Raw genomic sequence first — 10,657 nt, 5'->3', positions numbered from 1 at the left:
ATTCATAACTTTAATTACTCAATGCCGTTCAAGAGTTTTCTCTGAGGTAAATCATGGGTTAGTAGCAAATTTATACTCTGAGGGCTTCCTTGCACAAGACTGAGCTATTGGCAAGCAGAACAGGAAGGGGCAACCAGAGTTTGTAGAAGTATTAAGAAGGTTAGGAGATAACTGGCTAGAGAACTAATATAGTAAGTTTATGAAGAACATAGGAATGGATTTCTAGAAAACTGTGTGGTGGAGAAAACTAATTGGACACAAACCCCTTACACTACAACACTTACTTACAGGTCCTATGTTTAATATCTTTGCAGCACATCAACTCTGCAAGAATATGAAGCACAGATCACTTTGGGATGAATTTTATTTCTGAGATTTCTGAACCCAAAGTGAAAGTGACACTGAAGCTGTATTCAAACTTGGGAGAGTTTTAGAATGTATGTTTTATTGCAACCTGTCTTAAGTTCTTTTGATGGGAAGAGAAGGGCACCAGTCCTATGTACAATATATTTGCTTGCTTGCTTGCTTGTCTTACAAAGCATATGGCAACCATATGGCAACCACAATCTTAGTTGGCTCACAAAATAATAAAAGCAATAAAAAAATCCCATTACAACAAAAACTCATCATGCCCTTTGACAACGTTCCCCCAAACATCAACACAGAGGTGAAATGCTCCCGGTTTGGACCGGATCACCTGATCCAGTAGCGAGGGCGGCAAGTGGTTTGGTGAACCGGTAGCAAAAATCCCTGCCCCCTCCCATGCCCAGCTGAGCCGCGCGATCATCAGAGTTTTTTTTTTTTAATTTTTAAAAGCATTTTTTCTACAACCTCTTCGGCCAAAAAAAAATGCTTTTAAAAGTAAAAAAAAAAAAAAAAAAAGCCTCTGAAGATCGCCCGGCTTAGCTGGAATCATCAGAGGCTTTTTCTACAACCTCTTCAGCTGAAGAGGTTATAGAAAAAATGCTTTTAAAAGCCTCTGACGAAAAAATGCTTTTAAAAGCCTGTCTCCCAGCTGAGCTGTGCGATCTTCAGAGGCTTTTAAAAGCATTTTTTTACAACCTCTTTGGCTGAAGAGGTTGTAGAAAAAAATGTTTTTAAAAGAAAAAATCCTCTGACAACCAGGCAACTCAGCTGGGATCCTCAGAGGCTTTTAAAAGCATTTTTTTTACAACTTTTCGGCTGAAGAGGTTGTAGAAAAAAATCATTTTAAAAGTAAAAAAAAAAAAGTTGCCCACGCCCACTCAGTCACAATACCCCCCCAAGCCACGCCCACAGAACCGGTAGTAACAAATTTTACATTTCATCACTGCATCAACATACTATCTTGTTGCACTCCAGTTATCTGTTATCTCAATGTTTGTGGAAAGAGCCAAATCTTCAAAGTTTTTCATAGGCAAGGAGGGTGGGGGCTTGGAAGATCTCTGGGGAAAAGATATTACACAGGGCAGAGGCAGCTACATAAAAGAATGTTTCCTACGTCCCTCTACATGACAATATATTAACGGGTAGTTGTTTGAATCTACCTTTATTTTCTGTTGTCATAGAGCAAATGCTTTTATATGCTGCTTCCTACTTCACTTCTCCTCCTCCTCCTCCCAACTTTACATATGTTGACAACAGGTTTTTAAAAGTCTTTTAGCCATTTATGTGCTCAGAAGATATACAGACAATTACCTTGCCCCTTCTGAGATTCTCAAATAATTTTCTTGCATGGAGAATTAAACTAGGAGATGCCAGGTGGTGTTTTGAGAGCCTGCAGATGTCCAAGAGTCATCTGCTTTAATGCATCCTCTAAGTATGCTGCTGATGTTGCTATTTGAGATCAGTCAAGAACTTCCCATCATTCTGTGAATCCTCTGTACTGGTAATTAAGACTCAACTATCAGTAGATCAATAAAATAAAAATTTAAAAGAGGTGTAAAATAGATAAAAGTTGAGCCATATATTTAAACAAAATGTTTAACAATATGTTTGCATTCCAAGTTGTATATGCTGTCAAAAGATTTAAATATTAATGCTCTGTACTAGAATACCCATAAGCATGTACTTTGGTTCAGGAAGTTGGTGAAGAAATAAATCTGATCCAAAATCTGTTGAAAAATAAACAAAGGAGTCAATAAAGGAGTAAACCTCATAAGTCTGCTATTCAGTCTGCATATTTATTTAGTTACTTATTGCTTGCTTGCATTTATATTTCATCCTGCATGATTTTCTTGTATGTTAGCCATCTTGTTTGTCTAATCTAAATTTATAAACATTCTAGACTTTCCAATGAGGAAGTTGTTTCACCCCCTGAGAATTTTAGTTGCCTCATTTCCAATTCTTTTATATTTGTTTTCAAATGTAGCAAATAGAACTGTACACCAGATTCCATATGCAAATGTACCATATATTTGCATAAAAGTCTGATAACATTTGCATTTTTGTTTTTAATGTTTCTCCTAATGATCCCTATCATGGAATTTCCCTTTTTCATAGTTACTGCCCATGAGCTACAAGATCCAATCTGAGTCGGTCACCAGGCCAGAGATTTAGTTTTCCAAGCTTTCAGATTTTGTGCTGGAGCCCATCCTTATGGAACTTCTCTCTCACTAGAGACATTCTGGTGAGAGAGAAGTTCCCTGACCATGGGCTCCAGCACAAATCTGAAAGCTTGGAAGACTAAACTTCTGGCCCTGGTGACTGACCCAGATTGGATCCTGCAACATTATCCTGGGACACGTCTATTTGCCTTCATTCATTGAGCTACATACTATTATCCCAACTGTTTTTTCAGGTTAGTTAACAGACCGGTGAGAATCCATTTATGCACATGTGAAGTTAAGATATCTTCAATGGTGTATTAACTATTAAGCAGACTAAGAACGTGCTTAGGGCACCAGGTCCAAAGGGGGCACCACAAAGTTGAGAAAGAAAAAAAAAAACCCAATGAAGATTGGTTCTTCATTGAAAGGAGGGGGGGCACCAATATTTGCCAATGCTTAGAACACCAATGAGCCTTAATCCGCCACTGGATGTCTTACTCTAATGTACACAACTTTACACTTATTTAAACTGAATACCATTTAGTTGACCATTCACCTGGATGTTTTTTAAAAAAATCCTTCTGGATCTTTTCAAAATCCTAGTTTGCTTTTTACCACCCTGAATATTTTTGCATCATCCACAAACCTGATCAGCTCACTGCTTATCCTATGTCAAGATCGTTTATGAACTAGTTAAAAAGTACGAGAACCAACATAAATCCTTGAGGGAGTCTTTCATATTTCCATTCCCTGAAGAAATTATCCATTCATTCCTTCTCTTTGCTTTCTGTTTTTAACCAGTTAGCAATCTATAAAAGGACAGATCCTCTTATCCCATGATTGCTAAGTTTATTAAGGAGACTTTGATCCTATATAAGTACATCATTGTCACAATTTGTTTAAAATTATTCTCATCCCCAGCTCAACAACGAAAAATCCTTTTAGCAGCCTTTGCTTGTAATAATTACAATGAAACCATATGGATGAAATAAACAAGTTTTTTTTTTATTGAGCTCCCCAGTGGGCTATTCACATCAGCTCTGTTTCTAAATGGTACAAAATAAAATTCAGATGCTTGGAATATATAGGGAAGGAAGACAAGTAAGAAAAGAGGCACTTGTAAAGTACACACAAATTGAAAATGCATATAACTCTATATGCTGCACGTTGTTCACACATTATTACAACTCTGTGAGCAAATAATAACTTGAATTTAGATATTAGGCTAATAATATTAAAATAATTTTATGTCCAGGTTATCTTCAAAATCTTTTTTAAAAATACAGTTATCCTGTAAAAGGGCAGAATTCAACTAGCAGGCATAGATTGCTCACTCCATCCGCCCATCCATCATCTATCTGTCTGTCTGACTGTCTGTCTATCTATCTATCTATCTATCTATCTATCTATCTATCTATCTATCTATCTATCTATCTAATAGTATTGATTCAATATAAAATATGACTCTGTGCAAGAAGTTATGAAAAACCTAGCATTTGCTTTTAAGTCTATAAATATTTTTTAATTATTTCTCAGTATAAAATATCTTCTCTAAAACAGCTATGATTAGTTCAGAATAGTTTAGAAACTGAAGTTACAATGATTAAACATAATTTCTTTCACCTCCATATAAAGTTTATACGTACTTTTTTCTTGGTTAGAGGTAGCCATAATCATCCTGTACAAGGCACCAAAACTTTCAGAGATTTTCCCTGTAGCCTTCACATGGCTGAATCTTCTTAATTTTAGTTGCATCTCAATCCATACAAAAAAATCTTGACTGTACAAAATTAAATCCAATGGCCTGGATCCGTCACAATATAAGATATTAGATTGAAACATGAATAATTTATATGACTCTTTGCAATATAACACACATTGTATTTACCTAATCTGGATCTAACTCAGTGACAGGTTTCATATACCCTAATAAGTATTTATGTCGTTTGCCTAGTTTTACTTTAAGAATTGTGTAAATCCAGCTAATTATGGTTTATTCAATAAATTGAGGGCCTGTATACTGCACGAGTCAAAAAGAGGGCTGTGAAAATATTTACAGACCCCTTGCATCCTGGACATAAACTGTTTCAACTCCTACCCTCAAAACGACGCTATAGAGCACTGCACACCAGAACAACTAGACACAAGAACATTTTTCCCCCAATGCCATCACACTGCTAAACAAATAATTCAACACTGTCAAACTATTCACTAAATCTGCATTACTATTAATCTTCTCAGTGTTCCTATCACCCATTTCCTCCCACTTATGACTGTATGACTGTAACTTTGTTGCTTGTATCTTTACGACTTATATTGATTGTTTCCTAGTATGATTTAATTGCTTATTTGTACCCTATGACTATCATTAAGTGTTGTACCTTATGATTCTTGATGAATGTATCTTTTCTTTTTATGTATACTGAGAGCATATGCACCAAAGACAAATTCCTTATGTGTCCAATCACACTTGACAAATAAAGAATTCTATCTATCTATCTATCTATCTATCTATCTATCTATCTATCTATCTATCTATCTATCTAAATTATGGCACAGTTAGATATTACAGGGTTGTAAAAAGGGAGGTGTGAGTTTCAACCTAATTAATTTAATAATTTGAACAGATGGAAGTAATGCCAAGAACTATTTTTTTTTTGTTGGTCAGTCATTAAGTCATGTCTGATTCTTTGTGATCCCTGGACCATAGCCTCCTGTCCTCCACTGTCTTCCAGAGTTTGCCCAAATTATGTTCATTGCGTTGGAACTAAAGTCATATCTAAACTTTATGCAATGATGCACAAGAAGATACAACTTAAATAGTATTTGAGAAGTTGGGAAGAACATATAAGTAATAAATAGCAATTTATTTGCATTTTTATGGCATATTTAATGTTAATCCCTGTTCAGCTAATAAAACATCAAAGGAAAAAATAACAAATGAAAGAAAAATATACATGCAGAGGCAGTGCAAAGGTCATTATTAAACAGGTTATGACCTTTTATAATGCCTTCCTGACTTCTTGAACTCTGATGAGGTACTTTGACTTTCTTTATTTAAAAACATTTTTATTGTTAAAATAATTACTAAAAAAAAAAAAAAAAAAAGACGTCCTGACTGGAGATAGGACTTAGTTTGCTGTTAGGAGCAGTTAAGAATCTTTTAAAGTATGTTATGTTAATTAATATGAAAAGTACACAGACACATCTCATTACAAGCATTATTAAGATTAGTCAGAGTGTAGTAGTTAGCCTTTATTAGACTCCATAGCATAATTAAGCCATAGTTTTGTAGTTTAAATAGTATTAAACTTTATTACAATATTCAAGAACTTATTATTTCATAGAGATTATCTTTAAATATAAGACTCAAACATAGGATTACTTTCCATTTAACAATGTACAGATAGTATGCTGTAGCAATTAATACCTTACTAATAATAGGGAATAATATACTAATAACTATTACTGTTTAACATTTATGTATTGCCATGATTGATAGGTACAAACAGCTTAATCAAATATTGACACAGCTGCTCTTTGCCATTTTTCTTTCTCCTTTGCAGTTATCTGAGATGGCTGTTTCTAATCTATCCATGCGGCTGCCGACATTTGACTAAGATATGACCTGCTTTGACCTCAGTGGCCATTTTTTTTTCCTTTTTATGGTATTCAAAAATGTATCCGAAATCTTAGTTGTGAATCATTGTTTAAAACAAGAGCGCAAGGAATGAGTCACATAGGTAAGGCTGAGAAATATGTTAAAACTAGAAATAAGAGAAGAATTAGCTATTTGAGAAAAGGACTATAACTATGAATTTTGTATAATCTCTGATCAACTTTGCAAAATGTATGGGTCAGGAGAGATTTTTAAAAAATCTATAGATCACTTTCAACAAATATTCACTGTGATTATCTCTCTCATTTGGATGGCAATAATAGCTTTTCCCCCACTACCAAATAAAAGTGCTTTTTATCTATCCTCAAGGGATAAAAAACCAGACTGGCAAAAAATTTGCTTAATTATAGCGGCGAATCCCTACACTGATTGGCTTGCTGTTTTAAGATGAACAGAGAAATTTAAGAAAGAAACATTGCTGGGAAAATTAAAGGACTTTGGTATGCTAACATACTAAACATATACTGGTATGTTAACATATTTAAGATTAATAATCAGAAGATAGTGTTAACAAAATGATCAAATAGAATTGATGGAGAAAACTGGTTTTAAGATGGAGAAAAAAGTAAAATACTTGTGTATTATTATGAAAAATATGAACTGCATGTTATTTCAACATAATTATGTTTAAGACCCAGAACAAAACTAAGAAGGACATGGAAGAAATTATCTACTTTGGGGGAGAATTTCTGTGATTAAAAAGGAATGTTTTACCAAGAATAATGTTTTTGTTTCAGACAATATCAGTTTTGACGACTCAAGTTCCATTCAAGCAATGGCAAAAAGATATATCTAATTTTGTATAGCAAGAGGGAAAAAAAGTATAAATTAAATACAAAGTGTTACACAATGCAAATGAAAAAGGTGCAAATGAAAATGAGTTTACCAGAATTGAAATTGTACTTTGCATCTTATTGTTTGTTTTGGATGAAAAAGTGGATATTGCTAAGAAACAAAAGAGTGTGAGCATAAGTGTGTATTTAGGTCTATATTGTATAATTTCTACTTTGTAATATAAACTCTTACTATATGAATATCATCTTTAACAGTACAAAAAAAAAGGTTTTGTAACAGTATTCACACTGTCTTGAAGATGAATACTGGAACTATCTGATTTACATACACTATACATGAAACTCAAGAGGGAAATTGTTCTTTATAACTGATTGATTGGCATTCAGGCCAAGATATTCTGCTGGAGCTCATTCTTTTTATGGATGTGTATGTATGTATGTACATATGTATGTATGTATGTATGTATGTATGTAAAGGTACCACTCACACATATGTGCTAGTTCCCGACTCTAGAGGGTGGTGCTATCTCCGTTTCAAAGCCAAAGAGCCAATGCTGTCCGAAGACATCTCCATGGTCATGTGGCCGATATGACTAAAACCTAAAGTTGCATGGAACGCTGTTACCTTCCCACCAAAGGTGGTCCCTATTTTTCTACCTGCATTTTTTACATGCTTTCAAACTGCTAGGTTGACAGAAGCTGGACAAGTAACGGGAGTTCACTTCATCACGTGGCACTAGGGATTCAAGCTGCTGAACTGCTGACCTTTTGATCTACAAACTCAGCGTCTTAGCCACTGAGTCACCACGTCCCTCTCCCCCCCCCCCCTCTCTCTCTCTCTCTATATATATATATATATATATGTGTGTGTGTGTGTGTGTGTGTGTGTGTGTGTGTGTGTACGCACACATGTATATCTTCAGTCTATTCATTCAATATAATTAGCAAAATTTAAGCTCTTGTTGCTCCACAAATTCTGATTGCAGCAATCTGCTTCAGTACAATAAGAAAACACAGTGTGAACTGATTTAATGCAAGATATACTTTTTTAGTACTAAAACAGTAGGACAATTTAATTTTCTTTTCTCATTTTAACTGCGAACAATGTTTGCACAGGATCTAGTTTATCTACATTGATAAAACTGGTAATTGGTACTGGATTTGGGACAGATTATTGTCTTATCACTGCTGGTCTAATATTAGCAGAAGAATAGATATATTCATCACCCAATGAGTGCCAAATAAAATTCTTCAAAGTTTGGGGTAGCGGCATCAGTTAAAGAACACAAATTTCCTTTCAAACTTCCAGCTGTGACTTACATCATAAAATAATGTGATGACTATGATCTCTTATTTCACTCATCTTTCTTATATGAGTATGGAGATCAACTTTCATTAACATAGCACTAGGAGCAACATTTTCAAATATTCCACAGTGTTGGAAATCTCATTAAAGCGGCCCAGTGCCATTGGTTTTCTATGCTCGGCATTTATCCCAAAAGAACAAAACTTCTTGAAGAAGAAAAAAATATCCCAAGTTTCTAAAAACAAGGAGCATTCTGGTTTTGTATTTCCCCACATGGCTTCCTGTGCTTGTTAAACAGCACCATAATCATCTGAACAAGGTGTCCGTTCTTAATGACAATGATGCCAACACATCAGTGCATGAGTCACAAAATTGCACACAAAAATGTAAGCGTTGGAGTTTGTATCATGACACACAACTCATCAGATATCATTCCCTCATTCAGATGAGACTATTTATCTGAAATTCTAAAGATCAAAATACTGAATTCCCTACTTTTTTTCTTCTTTCCTAAAGGTGAGCAGAAATTTTGTTTGGTTTCAATATTTTAATTAAATCTTAAAAAGTAAAGAACTTTTTTAAAAAAACACGATCTCTCCATGTATTAAAGATGATTGCAATTACATTGGTTGCAGTTCCATTTACATATTGTTGTTATTATTATTGCTAATCCCATATCAAACTAAAATGGGTCCTTGGTAGCACTTTTTAATTCAGCTAGAAGTAAATGCAATTATGTATAGTGTGTGTTTGTGTGTGTGTGTGTGTGTATCAGTACATATAGAAGTGTATGTATATATGTGTGTGTATGTTTTCTGAGGTTTTCACGGGTGTTTGTATGTAGGTCTTTGGTTATTCGGGTTTTCTCCTGCGTAAAATGCCAAGACACTTCCAATTTTACATGGGAGAAAACCCGAATAACCAAAGACCTACATATTATATATGTATGTATGTATGTATGTATGTATGTATGTATGTATGTATGTATGTATATGTATATATATATGCAAAAAATTAAAATCTCGGGTGTTTTCCCGCGTCATTATAAATAAGTTGGTTAAAATATTTAAAATCCTGGTTAAAATCCCAGCTTAAAATCTTCTAAAAATCCTTACAGAGCACTCTGCAAGGTCTTTTAAAACCTCAGCTAAAATCCTACCAGTGACCTTAAAAGTTTTTCTTAAAGCAACGTTTCGACAGGCTCACAACCCTGTCATCTTCAGGCTCTGTTTCATGTAGAAGCTATGGGTTCTCTGTTGCGGGGCCGGAGCTGTCGCTTATCTATATTTGCTGCTGCTGATGTATGCTGGCTAGCCTGCAACTCTGTGTTCCGATTGTAGGACAACAGTTTTTCTTCCTGCTTCCTCCTCCTAGCTGCTTGGCTTCGTGTTACAGGCCCAGCTTTCTTAGATTCTCTATTATTATCTGTCTGCTGTAGAGGGGAAAGGATTCTGGTAGGCATCACAGCACCCTTGATTGTTAGTTGAGATCTCAGCCTATCTTCTGGCTCAATCCTCTCTCTCTCCCCATTGCTAGCCACCCTCTGCAAAGAAGGAAGAATTCTGGCAGGCCTAACAACACCACTGGTTGCTTGTTGGAATCTCTGCCTCTCTTCTGATGTTAACACTCGAGTTTCTCTCAGTGCAGGTCCCCAAATACTTGATAACCTAAAGGTGTCATCTTGTCTGTTCATATTCTGCGGCCTCTTTTCAATTTCGATGGCCTCCTTTTCGAAACGTTCCGGAGATCGTGATGTCTATCGCCTCTATTTTCTTACTTCTTTGTAGGGTTTATGTGTGTTTTTCTTCTAGCCGTGTTTTTCTTTACCTATGTAGCCAAGGTTTTTTTGTAGCTCCAGCTCAGTAGAATCACATCTACTCAGTTCTGGGCTCAGTTCATATATATATGTATATATATATGAATATATATGAATATATATCAGTACATATAGAAAACCATAAGGAAAGCGGACAGTCAAAGAATTGAGGCCTTTGAACTATGGTGCTGGAGAAGACTCCTGCGAGGCCCTTGGACTGCAAGGCGATCAAACCAGTCAGTCCTAGAGGAGATCAACCCTGATTGCTCTTTAGAAGGTCAGATCCTGAAGATGAAACTGAAATACTTTAGCCACTAATGAGAAGGAAGGAGTCACTGGAGAAGAGTCTAATGCTGGGAATAATTGAAGGCAAAATAAGAATGGGATGGCAGAGAATGGGGTGGCTGGATGGAGTCACTGAAGCAGTTGGTATGAGATTAAATGGTCTCCGGGGGATGGTAGAGGACAGGAAAGCCTGGAGGAAAGTTGTCCATGGGGTCGTGATAGGCTGGACACAATTTTGCAGTTAACAAC

Source organism: Pantherophis guttatus, chromosome 1, assembly GCF_059756535.1.
Source record: "Pantherophis guttatus breed Tessera chromosome 1, ASM5975653v1, whole genome shotgun sequence".
In the NCBI taxonomy this organism is placed as follows: Eukaryota; Metazoa; Chordata; class Lepidosauria; order Squamata; family Colubridae; genus Pantherophis; species Pantherophis guttatus.
This window is presented reverse-complemented; position numbering follows the sequence as displayed.